The sequence below is a fragment of the Meriones unguiculatus genome, chromosome 3 (genome assembly GCF_030254825.1).
Source record: "Meriones unguiculatus strain TT.TT164.6M chromosome 3, Bangor_MerUng_6.1, whole genome shotgun sequence".
Lineage (NCBI taxonomy): Eukaryota > Metazoa > Chordata > Mammalia > Rodentia > Muridae > Meriones > Meriones unguiculatus.
The window spans coordinates 75445071-75461092 of NC_083351.1; the positions used below are offsets into that span (position 1 = coordinate 75445071).

Here is a 16022-nt window from a genome sequence, read left to right on the forward strand (position 1 = left end):
CTGCGGAAAACGAAATGCAATCACTTCCATGAAAAAATGCATCCTGTGTTCCAAACAGCTGATTTACAGATTATCCAGGTGCTTGAACTACAGTCTATCCACTATATGAAGCCTATTGTAAGGATAAAAGACAAGGAATACAGAAAACCTCAACAAAATAGGCTCTTTGCCGAATGACAATGCAGATGGTATAAAGGTGTCCCAGAATAATCTACAATATAAGTACACATTATTTGACATACATATGTTTTTTGGAGAAACAATTGCAAGAAAAACAAGGTTTTCTTATGACTTTTTTTAAACCCATAAATTTAATGGTTTTTATTCCCCTGACAGTATTTACTGTAGTTCCCTGGTCATTAAAAATTATTGAGAAAACTCTGGGCTCCAGTGTAATAGATCTTAACCTGGGTCACTTTGTATGTATCAGGGTGGATGGGAAGACAGGCCCACTAGGGCATCAAACACAAAATGGCTATTGTGAAAACACCCCATATCTTGTGACATGGGACTAGATTTAGCAACTACAAAGAAAGAAAAGGAAAGCTGGCCAATTCCAATATTATTATGAGAGCTCTCAAAGGGCATTGACTACATATGCTATTTCTGTCCTTTTGAAAATGCCATTTATATAAGAGTTGTCCCAACCATACCACTTGTTCTGAAGTAACAAACTTCTAAGCAGGTAGCAAGTGAGAAAGAGTATGGTATAAAGGAAGAATCAAGAGACTTGGGTTTTGTCAGGGTCTCCTAACTAGTTCTAGTATCATAAGTAAATTACAATCTCTCTTTCTCTTGGCCTCACCCATAGAAATATGTGCTAGAGATTGGCTGTGAAAGGTGCAGTGGGAGCTACTCTGCCTCTCCACAGGATGCTGCGCAGAGCATTTTCAAGGAGTGACTAGATAAAATTTTCAACAGCTGTTCCGGGAAAGCTGTATTGTCTTCCCTCCCCTCTTCTCCAGGACTGTCTGGCAAGTGAATGATCAAAGTTCTGTTTCATCAGTCGTCTAAGAGTGCACAGAAATGCAACAACCAGAGGTTGCTATTTAAGCTCCGGGAACCTAGAATACCATGCTTCTTCACAGATATTTGCCACATATCTGGTGTATTAATGGTCCCCAAAAGTTCTGTAACACAAAAAGTACTTGTTTAAAATATTACATATTTTTCCTGTTGTCACTGAAAGTTACCAATTAGAATAGTTTCCTGGGTATGAGAACCACTTCTTAATTTACCTTTCTGATAATGACACAACAATTGATAAATGACAGTGTTTATGGCTTTTTTTTGGTGTGTGTATATTTCAATATTAAATATTGAATATTTTTATATTTAATATTTAATATATTGAATATTAAATATTAAACTTATTTATCTGAAATATATGTTTACATATAGGACAAAAAGATACAGGATTTCAAGTAACTTATGGGACAGCCATTATCTGTTAAAAAATATTCTTCTTTCTTCCACACACATAATCCCTCCTATTTACAGTATAAAAGCTAGATGTAAACTTTTAATGTAAACTGATTTCATTGTTAACTCTGTTGATGAAGATGGGAGACACACTTATTCACAGTTCAGTTAAATAAAAGCTGTTTTCTCATGTCTCAGTAGGACTATGCATTTCATGTTCACACCATATAACTTCTTCTTTCTTTTCCCTTTGTTACTCCCCTCTCCTTGCTGAAGACTTCGCTCAGCTTTTCCTGTTTTTTTGTGTCCTTGTTTTTAGTTTGGGTACCATTTCTGCTACATATTGCATAACTGAGTTACATGATGGGCAGAGGCTGCCACCTTCCTGTTTGAGCTATATGCAGACCTGCCTCTGTACTGAACATCATGATTCCATTCTCTGGAGTACAGTTTGTTTTTCTCCAGAAATGCACTCAGTCCAACTGCTGAGGATATATCCTGAATCTCAGTAGCGGTGGGGTTTTCTACAGCCTTACTTATGGGAATCCGCCTTCCCTCAGCTATGGTCTTATTATTATTTAAATAAGCACGGTAGACACAAATAAACCTGTCCTGGTCAGCCTGGGTCTTAGTGGCTGTGCAAGCCATCTCCATGGGAGCCCCCATAACCATACCAGCTCAGCAGGCTGAACACCAGCTGGAAGTTGTCTCAGTATTTGTATTTTGTTTGTGTTTAAATGGAGTAGCTGAACCTGGAAATTGACCAATGTTTATATCATTAAGTCTTGCATAGTAAATTCAAAAGGTGTAATATATGAAGAAAATGTAAAAGTATATGGAATGTACAACAAAATATATGAAAAGTACAACAATAAATTCATGGCATTAAGTTTCATGGACTATTTTCTGCAAGCATAAAGAGAAAAGCCAGGAACAAATTATACTGAACAGGACACATGAAAATATGCTTCACTTGGGATCAATAAACATTAGCTAATATTTCCCAGCAGTGTCTGTAAGTTACTTATCTGGCCACGTAAGTTCTCAATGCCTCAATTTCCCTGTCTATAAAATAAACAAATATTTACTGTAAAATAAAACAGCAGTTTACACTCACTGAGGAGCTGTGAGGCTTAATTTAAGTTTCAGAAGCATCTGGAAAAAGGCAAATGATGGATGGGAGTGTCAATCATCATCACTATTCACAACTGTTATTGTGAGAACAAGGTTAGAAAGGGAGCCAACTCCTGGCTCTAGTGTGCTGCCACAGGAGAGGTGCCCTTGTATAAAACTACAGACTTCTCCACTTCCCGAGTATGGACAGAAAGAAGCAAACTGCTAAGACAACAAAACTGTATACAGTTAAGTTCAACTGATTTGTATTTATAAACTTTTTTTTGTATTGATCTCTGACAAATATTTTCTACTTTCAAGGTTATATAAATCATTTTTCTCTAAGTACTGAGATAGAACATGGTTCAAAACAATAAGGAAGGTAGAAAACGAAGGAAGGGAAGGGAATCAGAGCAAAGGAAAGTTCCTGGGCTTCAAACTTAGAATTGGGGATCGGGCTGTCTTTGATTAGGATCTGAATTGTATATCACAGGTTCCTAATCCATCCTTTAACAAGTTATGGTCAGCTAGGACTGTGAAAATCACTTTTACAGCCCTCATGACTGCCATGCTGTCTGGAATGCATTAGGCACTAAGAGAAGAAACAATGAAGGAATGCCTATGCTCCAATGTTTACCAAGCAGCAACCAGACCTACACTAACTAAAGGCTGACACTAATGGCTCTATCTCTTTGGAAATTGATGTAAGGAAAAAGATGAAATGCTTGGTTCCCTATTCACCTTGAAAACAGGAGGGGAGGAAAGAGAAGAAGCCAACACCTATGCAGGCTACAGTGGCCACCAGCTTAATCCATGGCAATGCTATCAATCTATGCACCAGTTACCCCAACCCATCCTGGAAAAAAAATATCATTGCTCCCAACATAATACACTAAAACAAATTTATAAATGTTAATACAATTTTTAAAAGGTCAGGCCACTGCTTCCTAGGAGCCAATGTCAGGGGAACTTAATACATTTCAGGATCAGGTCACTGGCAGGACAGCTCTGACATTAAAGGATGGGGAAAATGGAATTTTTCTCTTTTAAAATTAGTTAACCAGCACATCTGTCTGTTTCCCCTTTGGCTGCCTGGTATAGAGCAAGCACTGTAACAGGGGAAATTTATTGAAACATACCATTAAATCAATATGGCAGAGCATCCTACTTTATACTGGGCTGTAAAAGCCATGCATGTGGGAAACTGAAGGAAATGCACTAGTACTGAAAATAGGAATAAAAATGTTTTATAAAAGTAAATGAATTCTGAGAATATAAAATTTAAGAGATTATTTAGCAGGGCTGAGGACTTAAAATTGACCATGTAACCCTTTGTTCTTGGGTGGATTTTAAAGGAAGCCTTCTCACTCAAGGGTAGAGCTGAAACATGACAACGAAAGTGAGAGTTCTAGCAGGATTATCAGAAATCACTTTGGAAAAGGGTAATAAAATCAGATTTATAGAATCAAGTCATAGTAGGACTTTATATTCTCATAAATGTAGAGGCCATATTTCTGTACATGATCCAGGGAGATTCAGGGGGCAGGAAGGAAATTGTTGCTGAAGAGTAAAATGTGACTATGTGAAAAGCAAACACCGAGAACAGTGTACAGGTCACAACAGAACTCATAAATGAGTGTTTACAGTCCTTGGCCGCTTCTCACCATTTGGTATTTTACAGTTAGTTCTTGGAAACCCCATGTTTTAGACTTGCATACATAAATGCAAACACACACAGTATGAATTTATAGAATCTAGCACAATGTACTTCTCAAGACCTTAAAAATTAATTCAGATTACAAGTGAAAGGCATTTTAGAAATCAGCTAGTCTGATATCAATACTGATATTGGCACTGATAATTTAAATATTACGGTAATTAGGAAATGCATCCATGTGTGTTTAAGATTCACAAGACAACCTTTAATTTTACAAAGTTAACAAACCAAGATCATCCATCTAACAATGTGAAGTCAAACAGGAAGATGAAAGCCTCCCCACTGAAGATTGAGGAAGACAGGGCTGGGGGACAGCTAGATGGACCAATTGCGACCTGCCCAAGCGTGAGCACCTGAGTGTGGGTCCCCAGCACACATGTAACAGTCAGCTTTGAAAACTGAGCTCTGAAATCCCAGAGCAGGGTATAGGGAACTTGGTGGATATTCAATCTAGTCAATTAGTATGTTAAAATCATAATACATACAAGCATACATACAATGGAGAGCAACAGAGGAAGACACTAGAACACTGGGCATCGACCTCTTGCTCATACATTCGTACCCCTACCCAAGAATGAAGAAAACACAAAAGAAAATGAAATCTGGACCACTGTGCTAAGGAGACCAGCAAGAAAACTCAGTGGGTGAAGAAGCTTGCCATCAAGCATGTCACACTGAGTTAGACCACTACAAACCACATGACAGAAAGACAGATGCGATTCCCATAAGTTCTCTTCTCATCTGCACCTATGTGCCAAAGCAGCCAATTGCCCAAACCCAAATAAATAAGTAAATATTAAAAACTGAAAATGTTGATAATCACTAGTATGAAAATTAAGACAGCAAGCAAATGAAAACTCCATTTAATAATTTGAATGACAGGAATAAAAGTAAGTAACTACTATGAAAAAAAGCCACATTCCACTTGTAATTAGTATAGCAGAAACCCCATCACCATTGATACACACTGGTATCCATGAAGTCCTTTCAAGGAAGATTCTTGTACTTATACAAAGATACCATAAAACCACCTTAAGCCAAGAAACACCTGGAGACTGTTTCTTCACATCTTTTGAAATAGTTTTACATTTGCCTTTTTTTCCAAAAAAGATTTTTTGGAAACTAGAAAATCTCTACTTTGCATGGTAGCTCAGCCTATAAATCCATGTGTCATAGGCCATTACTTTTATCATTACAAGGCTCAATGTAGTTGTTCTTTTTTATGAACTAGGTGTAGATCTGTCTTCGGCTAATGCAGCAGAGGCCAAGGGAAACTATAAGGTCTACAGATTTCTTTGAAATTGTGGGACAACACTGAGAAACCATGCTGGGCTAACGGGACTCTTCACAATTGGAGACTCTAACAGAGTTGTAGTTAAGAAAGCCCTAAGCAATGGTTAGCTTCTGGGTTTTATTTTGAAAGCTAGCAGCATATCCAGATGAGCTGCCTCTGAGATGTGTAAACAGGCATGCCATCTATGTTTTGCTCATAGCATCTGCAGGTTTGGCATCTTCATTGACTGAAATAGGGAAGAACGAGTTAAGGACAGTAAATACTGAACATATAGGACAGAAATAAGTTTGGGATACTTTAAACTCAAGACTCAAAATGACAAACCAAAGAGGACACAAGAAATGGAAAGTAAAGGGCCACCGAACCAAAAATTCAGTAAAATTTTCCTGTCTCAAGGCAGAAATTTGTGAGTCATTAGACTGAAATGGTCTTTGAAGCAATGACCATTATGTTTTACTAATAAGGGTAAAACATAAGAAGGTGGCCAAGGATTGGATCAGGTACCCACCATAAAAGGTCAGAACTCAGGGTGCACCAGGAGGGTTTATGGAACATCAGAAAGGTGGACCACTCTGCAAGGCAACTGGGAAGAAAGTCTTTCAAGAAGGTAGGAGAGAAAAATACCACCAAGCACTAAAAGTGGGTTAGTTACATACAAAGCAAAGTAACTGACCCAAGCAATTCGGTTCTCTATTTCAAGTGTGTGTGTGTGTGTGTGTGTGTGTGTGTGTGTGTGTGTGTGCTCGTGTGCGCGTGCACACACACACGCAGGTACATAGGTAGATATTAACAGACTTATCCCTCACGTGTTATATTCATGAAAATTGACAAGTGTGTGAAATGTTTTGAGTATCTAGCATGTGAAATCATGTTTTCAATGTAACCCACTAGTAAATTTCCCTTTTCACAGCCACTACCTATCCACTTCTGGCATTGTTAGCTATTCTCAGCAAAGCAGATACCAAACCTAGGTTTTTTGTTATTTTATATATGTATTCTGTATTTTAGAGAAGGAAAGAAAGAACAAAGACAGGAGAAATGCACATAGGCTCTAATTTACTAGGAAACAAATGTTCAGAGATGTTATTCTAGACCAAAGTATGCTCTTAAATTAGCATTAAGTGATAGCCAAGATTAATCATGGAATAATCGAATCTCAAGCTTCAAAATGAATGGCACACTCAGATAATGATACATCTCTCTCTCTCTTTAAAACTGCTCCTCTCAAAGTCTCCACAGACGACATCTCCATATTCTGCATTTCTCTCCTTCTCCTTAGATGTCCACTCACTTGTCATTATGCCCTACTCTGAACATTTAGTTTCCACAACCACTTTCTTCAGATGTTCTTTGCCACCTCATTGTCTCAGTACCATTTGACCACGGTCTGCAAATGCATAGATTCAAGAGTTTAAAGTACAGAATACCCCAGGAACTAAGAACTTGAGTTTTAATAGTATGAGGATTTGGATTCGAAACTGTCAATTACTGCTCTGTGACCTAGAACAAATAATGAAGCCTTTCTAGTGGCTGTCTCCCTACCAGTGAAACAGTGATGTTAAATATAACAGTCAGAAAGTCAGGCATGGTGACATAGTCCAACCAAGGACTATGCATGGAGATAACCTAAGACCCCTGCACAGATGTAGCACATGGCAGTTCAGTATCCAAGTGGGTTCCACTGTGATAGGAACAGGGACTGTCTCTGACATGAACTGATTGGCCGGCTCTTTAATTACCTGCCCCTGAGGGGGAAGCAGCATTACCAGGCCACAGAAGAGGACAAGGCAGCCATTCCTGATGAGACCTAATTGACTAGGATCAGAAGGAAGGAAAAGAAGTCCTCCCCTATCAGTGGGCTTGGGGAGGGGCATGCATGCAGAGGGTAGAGGAAGGGAGGGATTGGGACGGGAGGAGGGAGGGAACCATGGGGGGATACAAAGTGAGAAAAGTGTAATTAATAAAGAAAAAATATATATAACAGTCAGAAAGTCAGGCATGGTGACATAGTCCGTAATCTCAGCACATTGGAAAAAGAGGAAACAGCATCAGGAGTTAAGGCCAACCCTGATATAAACTAAAAATTAAGACATTTTAAAAATATATTGCCTGCCTAATGGGTTTATCAGGATCAACATAAAGAAAGGCACATATTAAGCATTAAAACACTTTTGGCTGTTATTGTATTCCTCAAATGTAAATTCCTACCTAGAGCTTTTGATTCAAGTTGAATTTCAAAATTCTCCAGTTCCTGAGGAGGCTGGTATAACAGTACATTCGTAAAGCAGGCTGGGCTCTCTGGACATTGATCTGCTGCACAAGAACAGCTCACTATTTACTTTCATGGGTCTTTTGTTTGTTGTCAAACTTAACTGGACAGTAATCTGTTTGGAAACCTACATACTCATTGTCATCAAAACTCTTTTATTTCACATGTATAATGCCACCAAACAGGAACACTTAATGAAATATTCAAGCCAGTAAAATGTGTATTGTGCATTTATTTATTCATTCACTGATTTATTGATTTTGAGGTGATAGGGATGGAGCCCAGAATCCTGAAAAAGATACACACACTCTACAATTCAGCTACATTCCCTGGTACAAACATATACCCTTTTTATGTTTGTTTTGTTCGAGATAGGATCTTAAAACAAGGCTGCTGCTCTTACTCAAGATCCTCCCGACTCATGCTTTAAACAGCTAAGACTATAGGTGCCAGACATTACATCTGGAATTTTATCATTTCTTGTGAATTTACATTTTCCACATTTTTTGTTGCTGTAGATTTTTCATATCTGAACTGAGGATAGGAATAGTGCTGATGCTTTAGAGACACTTCCTAAGATGTGTAAACTATCTCTCATTTTTCTCAATGAAAGCTGCAGTTGGTATATAAAATGTCTCCACAAATGGCCATTATTAATGACATGGTATTTTTTGTCTCTTCTTGGTGTTACTGGAAAGGTGCTACAGTGTGAATGACACATGATGTCTCTGGCAGCCGCATGTTTTAAAGCTTGTTCTGCAGCTGGCGGCACTGTTCAGGAAGGTTGTGGCAGCTTTAGCAGGCAGAATCTAAGTGATGAAACCCGACCACTCTAGAGGAGACCAGCTCACCTCTTGCTCACTTGGTGCTTTCCATACTCACTGTGATGTGAGCAACCTTTAGCCAAATGCTCCCACTAACATGAACTGAGCTTCTTTGCTATGCCATTCCTGCCACTATGGTCTGAAATTTAAAAAAAAAAAAAATCTTTACTTTGGTCACAATGGTATGAGTGAAACCAACAAAATGAGAAAGCTTCTAAGAAGAGTCCAGTAACCTGAAGTCATTTCACTTGAAGGGGCATGTTCATGAAAGCATACTGGAACCCTGTTCCTGCTTTTGCTTCCTTTTCTACTAGTGCATTTCTGACTATGAACTACCTTGCCACAGGGCACGGAGTAACCAGGATTTTGTAAAACAACAAAACAAAATGAAACTATAAAACTGTGAGCCAAAGTAAATGTTCCTTCTTTTTTACTTGACTAACAGGAGTTAAGACAACCATCAAGAGCTAAAACAAGGGAGTGTATGTTGGTTTTGTGTGTGTGTGTGTGATTTTTTTAATTTCCCTCCAAGAAACTAGCTTCTAAAGCAGTCACTTCTACAGCCTTGTTCTGCAGATGCATGCCTATCATGGAGCCAGAAGCAAGTGATTCATGGGCAGCATTCAAGCTTGTTCCCTCCTCCTCCTTGGGTCAATGTACACTGCCTATCTACTTCAAGGAGGTCAACAGTCCTTGAAAATGCCCTGAGTGAACTGACTGGGTGTTCTGGCAAACAAACAAAACCTAAGCTGGCACTAAAATAAACTGAAATCTCAATTCCACCATAAAGTACCATCACGTACAGCTTTCAGGAGGTTGCATTATCTGTCTCAAGTAATTACTATGAAAATTGAAATAAGCCAACTCATGAAAAGGAGTTAGCACAAAGTAATTGTTTATTAGCAAATAGTAGGTTTCTTGCTCCAGGCTTAGTGGGCTTGTTGGGTAGCAGCTCATCCTGCTGTGTCCATCCTTTTCATCCTACTATATATTCAACTTAAATAAAACTTTTACTATATAGGCTTAAAATCCAAGGGAGAATGAATATGAGCAAATCGAATGGCATATATGTATGAAATGCTCATAATATAACATTATTTTGTAGAATAAATACATGTTAATTAACAATTTTTTAAAGATTTTTTTAAAGCTGAGGAAAACTCCAAAGTATACATACAGATTTAGCATTTTTACAGTCACATGCATTTTTACACTTGCAAGGCTTCACTCTCAAGCATGTCCAACGTTCTGATGCTGTGACATAACTTTGTTATTTATGAAGTTCAAGAAGTGAGCCAGGCATGGTGGTGCATGTCTGTGATCCCACCACTCAGGGAGGCAGAGGCAGGCAGATTACCTTGAGTACAAGGCCAGCCTGAATTACAAAACAAGTCTAGGACAGCCAAGGTTACACTAAAAAAAAAAAAAAAAAAAAAGATTCCTACTATTCCAATTGCATTTACAAACTCATATTGGCCTATGTTTATAGCAACCTTTGACCACATAAAGTCCATGGAGGTTGGATGTGTATGTGACCGCGGTGGTGGAAAATATATCCTTTTCAATGCCTTATAAATGTCACAAAATAAAAACAAGATATGTCAAGGAATAGTTCACATCACTGGCATACTCCTCAACATCCTCTCCTTCCTGTTCTGCTTCCTGTACTTGTTAAGGTACTACAGCACACAGGGGAGCAGCTGCCTAACTGTGCCTTGACATTCTAGTCACCCAGCATCAGAGACAGCTGCTTATCTCTATTCAAATTTACTTGGAAAATATTCAGGAAAGAAATGAGTGGAAACAACTTAGTCATTCTGTATTCTATTGATTAAGCCACTCTAAGTCAGGGTCAGCATGCTTTTGGGGGAAGGGGAAGCAATCAATTCAAGGCCATACAATATTAGTGAAAACACTCAGGGACTTTTCAGTCCTTTTTTACCTTGTTATTAATATTCAAGCTAGGTGCCCTGAATAGACTGCTTAGGGGCAGTAGCAAACCCTGAGGAGGGGAAAGGAATGTGAATTAGTAGCCACATCAAAGCTAAGTCTGTGGCAGACAGGCGTCAACTCCTACTTCTTGAGTTTCAGAGAAACGAATGCTAGTGAAGAGAAGGTAGGTAGAGAGGAAGAAAATTCATGTACATGAGGGCCACTAAAAGTAGGAAATCAATCATTTTCTTAGTAAACAACAGTTTTTTTTTCTGGATTCACACTTGTAGAACAATGACTAACTGAAGAAGAGGAAATAACCCTTTCCTGTGGTACACCAACATGGAGGTCAATGAGAAGACCGACTTTAAGAGACTGCTAGCCACACATGCACAGGAATCCCCTAAGAGTCTGTACAAATGAGAATTCTCCACACCTTGCCCACAGATTCTCATTTCTTAAAGACCAATGCACAAATAATTCATTTTATTAAGTTCCTCATATTGATTTTGATACAGAGGTTCTTGGAAAACTCTTTGACAATTGGTATAAAATAAGTGCTATAACTAGAACACTAATTTGCTTTTGTTAAAAAGAAATTAAGAATACAAATAACAGCACAAAGTTAGTCAACCCCAAGGAGCAAAACTAGGTGGCAAGAACCTTTGAGAATTCATAGAATGTGTCTCCTATGGAATGTGAAGAATGAATGCCCCCATTACTCTGTTGGCACTGTAAGAGCATGAAGTGTAAATCATGTCTGTTTGATTCCCTCTGACTAGCATAGTCTAGTATTTGATGCGTGCTCAGTAAATATTTGCTGTGTAAGCCAACAAGAAAATAAGCAAACAAACTAAGTCTTTCCAAAGCACAAGGTTCACAGGAGGGTCAATTCTGTGTGTTTCTTCTCCTGTATTTGTTTCCCGGAAGCCGTTAAATTTCCTAAGAGCAATAACCATGATTGGATTTATTCTAAAAGTCCAAATTAATGTAGAGTATGAAAATATCAAAATATGTAATTTATACAAATGATTTATATAAATCATACAGATCTAGTGGCAGCACATGTCTGTAATCCCAGCAATCTGGAAGCTAAGGCAGGAGGCTCATAAGTTCCAGGTTAGCCTCAAATTAAAGCAAAACTAATATACACAGATAGAGAATCTGTATTTTAGATTCTAAATTTTTCCACAGAACCTCAATAACAAAGTTGATTATCTTCCAGTACTGATTGCTTATGCAGCTAAGGCCAAATACACAATAATGTCTAATATATTACTCTAATTCTTACTAGACAAAAGTTAACGAAAACTTTCAAAAATGCTCTAGATCAAGTTTGCTCGTAACTGTAATTTCTTCTGGGAGCTAAATGATTCCCTTTAGTAAAATATGAATATCATGGAGACTAAATTACATGTGTCAAGGTAGCTGGGTTAGATTTACTAATACTGAACCTCTGACAGTTTTTAACACCCATGTCTAAAACAATGTTCTGTGTTAAGATGTTGTTGTTCAAGTTTTCAGTTTTTTTATGCCAGCAATAGACTTTAAAGTTTTACTGATATTTTAAGACTTTTATTATTTTTAATAGTTGAGAATGTCAGTTTCTACTTGGGCTGTGCATTAATTGCAACCAGGAAAAATGGTACCCCAAAATTTATTGTGTAATTCATTATCATTAAACTAATAAAAAAAACCTCTAGGCACATGAAATAACTTCCTCACTCAGTAGGAAAAAAAAAATGCCATTTTCCCTTAGGAGAGTGAGAACAAAAAGACAAGAAATCCCACTAGCCACTTCCCATGCCCTCACTGGCTGTCTGCACATCTTCACAGCATGTGTTAAATTACATGAAGGAGCTCCACCCCAAGTGCCTTTTGTTCTCTGAAAAACTTCTAATCCTTATTTCAAGTCATGACTTATTTCTTAAACCTAGCCAACAAGAATATAATTGAGAGGACCATCTAAACCTAAAGAAATTACTACAAAGCTATACTATATTATTTAATAACTTTTCTGTGTGGTATATAAGCATGTATATGTTAGGGTGTGTGCAGAAGCATACAAAGACCAAAGGTCAGAACTGGGTGTATTCTATCATTTTCCATCTAATTTTTTTGTGCCAGAATTTTCACTGAACATAGAGCTCATTAATTTGGCTGCACTGACTGGCCAGTGAGGTACAAACATCTGCCTGCCCCTGCCCCTCAGCATTAGGAATACAGGAACATCCCACCATGACCAGCTTTCATGCATACAGGAACAAGCACTTCTGAGTCTTCATTTTACTTTTTTAAAAATTTGGTGATCATTTGCTGGCATAAATCATACAGATCTAGTCAGGCCTCACTCAATAAGCTCAGCTGTATTATTTTGGAAATATATTTTTTTCTTTGAGAGTGAACAAGTAGTTGCCTTATTTTATTTCCTATTTTAATGGCATAGTACTTTGTTGTACTTATCACTTACAAGTAATTTATTTAACATAAATGTGTCAATAGTGGGTAATTTCATCAGTATTCTCCTGCCATTTCATATATACTATTATTTTAACTAATGAAGGTCATTTATCACTCTACTACATTTTTTTTACTTGAGAGAGTTACTATATGTTGTTAGTATTTTAGAATTCACAATAATAATTCACATTACTCCAGCTACATATTAGAGATAATCTAAATGTGTGATTCATTCTGTTTTTTTCCCAATCCCTGATTTTCCTAATTTCTTTCCATAAAAGAAAGTAGTATGCTCTATACATATTATAGAAAAGTTCCTCAATTATTTCCTTGTGACAAATGTTTGAAATTCAGCTCTTCAAGATTTACATGCAAGCAGATTTTCTCTATTTTTTATAAGTACATGTTAGAGCAATAAATCCTATTATGTTTCTATTAAGAAGCTTAGAAAGACAGGAAAAGGAATCAAAGAGAAGGGCTGAGCTCTTGTGGAGGCAAGGGAATAGGAGCAGATTTTTCCTGCTCTTCCCTTCTCATTGCCTTATCTATATGCAAGCCCTACAAAGCATGCACGCATGCACACACATACACACTCACACACTGTCTTTAACCACTTACTTTCAGTGTCTAGAGCCTGTGCAAGTATTATTCATGACGTTTTTCTGGTCTCATGATTTACTCTAATTAGTGTTGTTGTGTTGACTCAGATTCTCCAGCCAATAACACAAACAAGTACATTGTTCCTATTGTGCAGATGAAGACTCCTAGGCCTGGAGAAGCCCAGTGAGCAAAACTAGAATAAAAGCTAAGGTTGGTGGGCTCCTAAATCTGACAGCTCACAGTATGCTAGGCACTTAGGATAACTTAGGGGATTTGAGGGTCCTCTTAAAGTTCTAACACATTTCCCTTGCACAATATTTTCATAAACTTTATTCACTTATTTATTCATAAATGATAAGAACCAAAGCTTTAATGGCAGTGACCATGCAGCGCCCTCTTTATTTAACTTTCCTAAGATGAACTGCTCATTAGAAACTATTCTATTAAATCCAAAGGAAGAGAAAATTTGTAATATCTGGGGGAAAATCCATTTATTTCAATAACTATCTCTATTTCCCCAAATTTCAACTATTGCTTGTTGACTGAGACAAGGTTTCATGCATCCTAGGCTGGCCTTAGCATCATTAAATCTGAGCATGACCTTGGCATCTTCATCCTTTTGCCTCCACCCCCTAAGAGGTGGGAGGTGAGCACTGCCATTCCATGCTTCCCATCTGTGCTTCTTAATTCTTAAGACTTTTTCAGGTTTAATCAGCCTGGACAAAAGGAACTTGAATTCCTCCAGTAGTCTTGACTTCTACTGCTGAAGGCTTGACAAATATCTATGGACAGACAGTACAGTTCCCAAATATTTCTCTTTGGTTCACTTTGCTTTCCCTGAGCAGTTTAGAAGCAGGTAGTTGTTTGCAAAGTGTCAACAAAGAAAAGCATTTATAAAGCCTGGCTTACTTTCTCTCATCTGTCAAAAGGAAAGAAATTCAGCAATATAGTGGAGACAATTCGGCTATAAAGCAAAGGTATTTGCTGAGCTTTAGAGAATTTATAAGAAGTAAGGTGATGTTTGCAGAGCTGAAGGCCCAGAAAGAAAAGATTAGAGAAGATGTTTACAATGTTAACCTGCCAGAAAGCATCAAAAGTTCTAGAAGATAAATACCTTGTGGTACTGCTACACAAATGTATCATGGTGCAAATAATGCTCAAAACTCTAGTACCCTTTAAGAAAAGCACTTCTGAAGTAAAATTTTACAAATGAAGGACAATCTGGATACAGGAAGCATTTTTATCAGAGACAGAAAAAAATAGAACTACTTTTATTATGGCAATTGGTCTTTAGAGAAACAGTTCCTACTAGAGCCACTAGAGTTAACAAAGAGTGTAAAAATATAGTATATACTTTAAAATGGAAACATTGAGGCTCTGCCCCTTGCTGCCAGGACCAGCAGGAAACACTGTAATGAATAAATATAAGATAGGACGGTAGAAATGATAGAAAAAATGGAGTAGTGTTTGTGCTATGGACAGTGCCAGACTGGCGACGTGATGGTGGTGACAGGTAAGAGGAACTGGCAGAGGTTGACATGCTCTCGTTGCCCAGTAGCATTGATGAGATGGTGTGCAACAGCATGGAGCTTATGCAGACACTAACTCAGCCACCTCACCTGCCTCCAAGCAGCAGGATCCCTTGGGCTCTGGGCAACTTACGCAGTCTGCTGCTGACTGATGGCTTGGTGATATTCTTGGGCTTTTCTGCCCTAGGGAACAACCTGATGAGTGGCATGGGTCACCAGTTAAGATCATGCTGTGAGAGGGCCTCTGAAAGGCTCTGCCCTGCAGACTATCAAAGCAGATGCTGAGACTTATAGCTAAACTCTGGGCAGAATGCAGGAAATCTTATGAAATAAATGGGAAACAGTAAGATCTGGAGAGGTCAGGAATTCCACAGGGAGAGCAACAGAACCAAAAAATTTGAGCACAGGAGTCTTTCCTGAGACTGATACTTCAACCAAGGACCATGCATGGAGATAACCTAGAACCCCTGCACAGATGTAGCCCATGGCAGTTCAATGTCCAAGTGGGTTCCACAATAATAGGAACAGGGACTATCTCTGACATGAACGGATTGACCTGCTCTTTGATCACCTCCCCCTGAGGGGGGAGCAGCCTTACCAGGCCACAGAGGAAGACAATGTAGCCACTCCTGATGAGACCTGATAGACTAGGATCAGAAGGAAGGAAAAGAAGACCTCCCCTATCAGTGGATTTGGGGAGGGGCAGAGCGGAGAGGAAGGGAGGGATTGGGATGGGAGGAGGAAGGGAACCACAGGGGGAAATAAAGTGTAATTAATAAAGAATTAAAAAAAAAAAGAGAGACAGTGAAAATAAAATTGTGCTGTGAGCCGCTGAGGGCCATGAATATGTCATAGTTCTGAT

General features: G+C 38.3%; 1 protein-coding gene and 1 pseudogene across 2 annotated transcripts in view; both read right to left on the minus strand.

Annotated features, from left to right (window-relative positions):
* Exoc4 (exocyst complex component 4) overlaps positions 1-16022 on the minus strand; it is an 817398-nt gene that overhangs the window by 411528 nt on the left and 389848 nt on the right. The gene's annotated exons all lie outside the window — the stretch shown is intronic.
* Positions 1424-9685, minus strand: LOC132653095 (signal recognition particle 19 kDa protein-like; annotated as a pseudogene).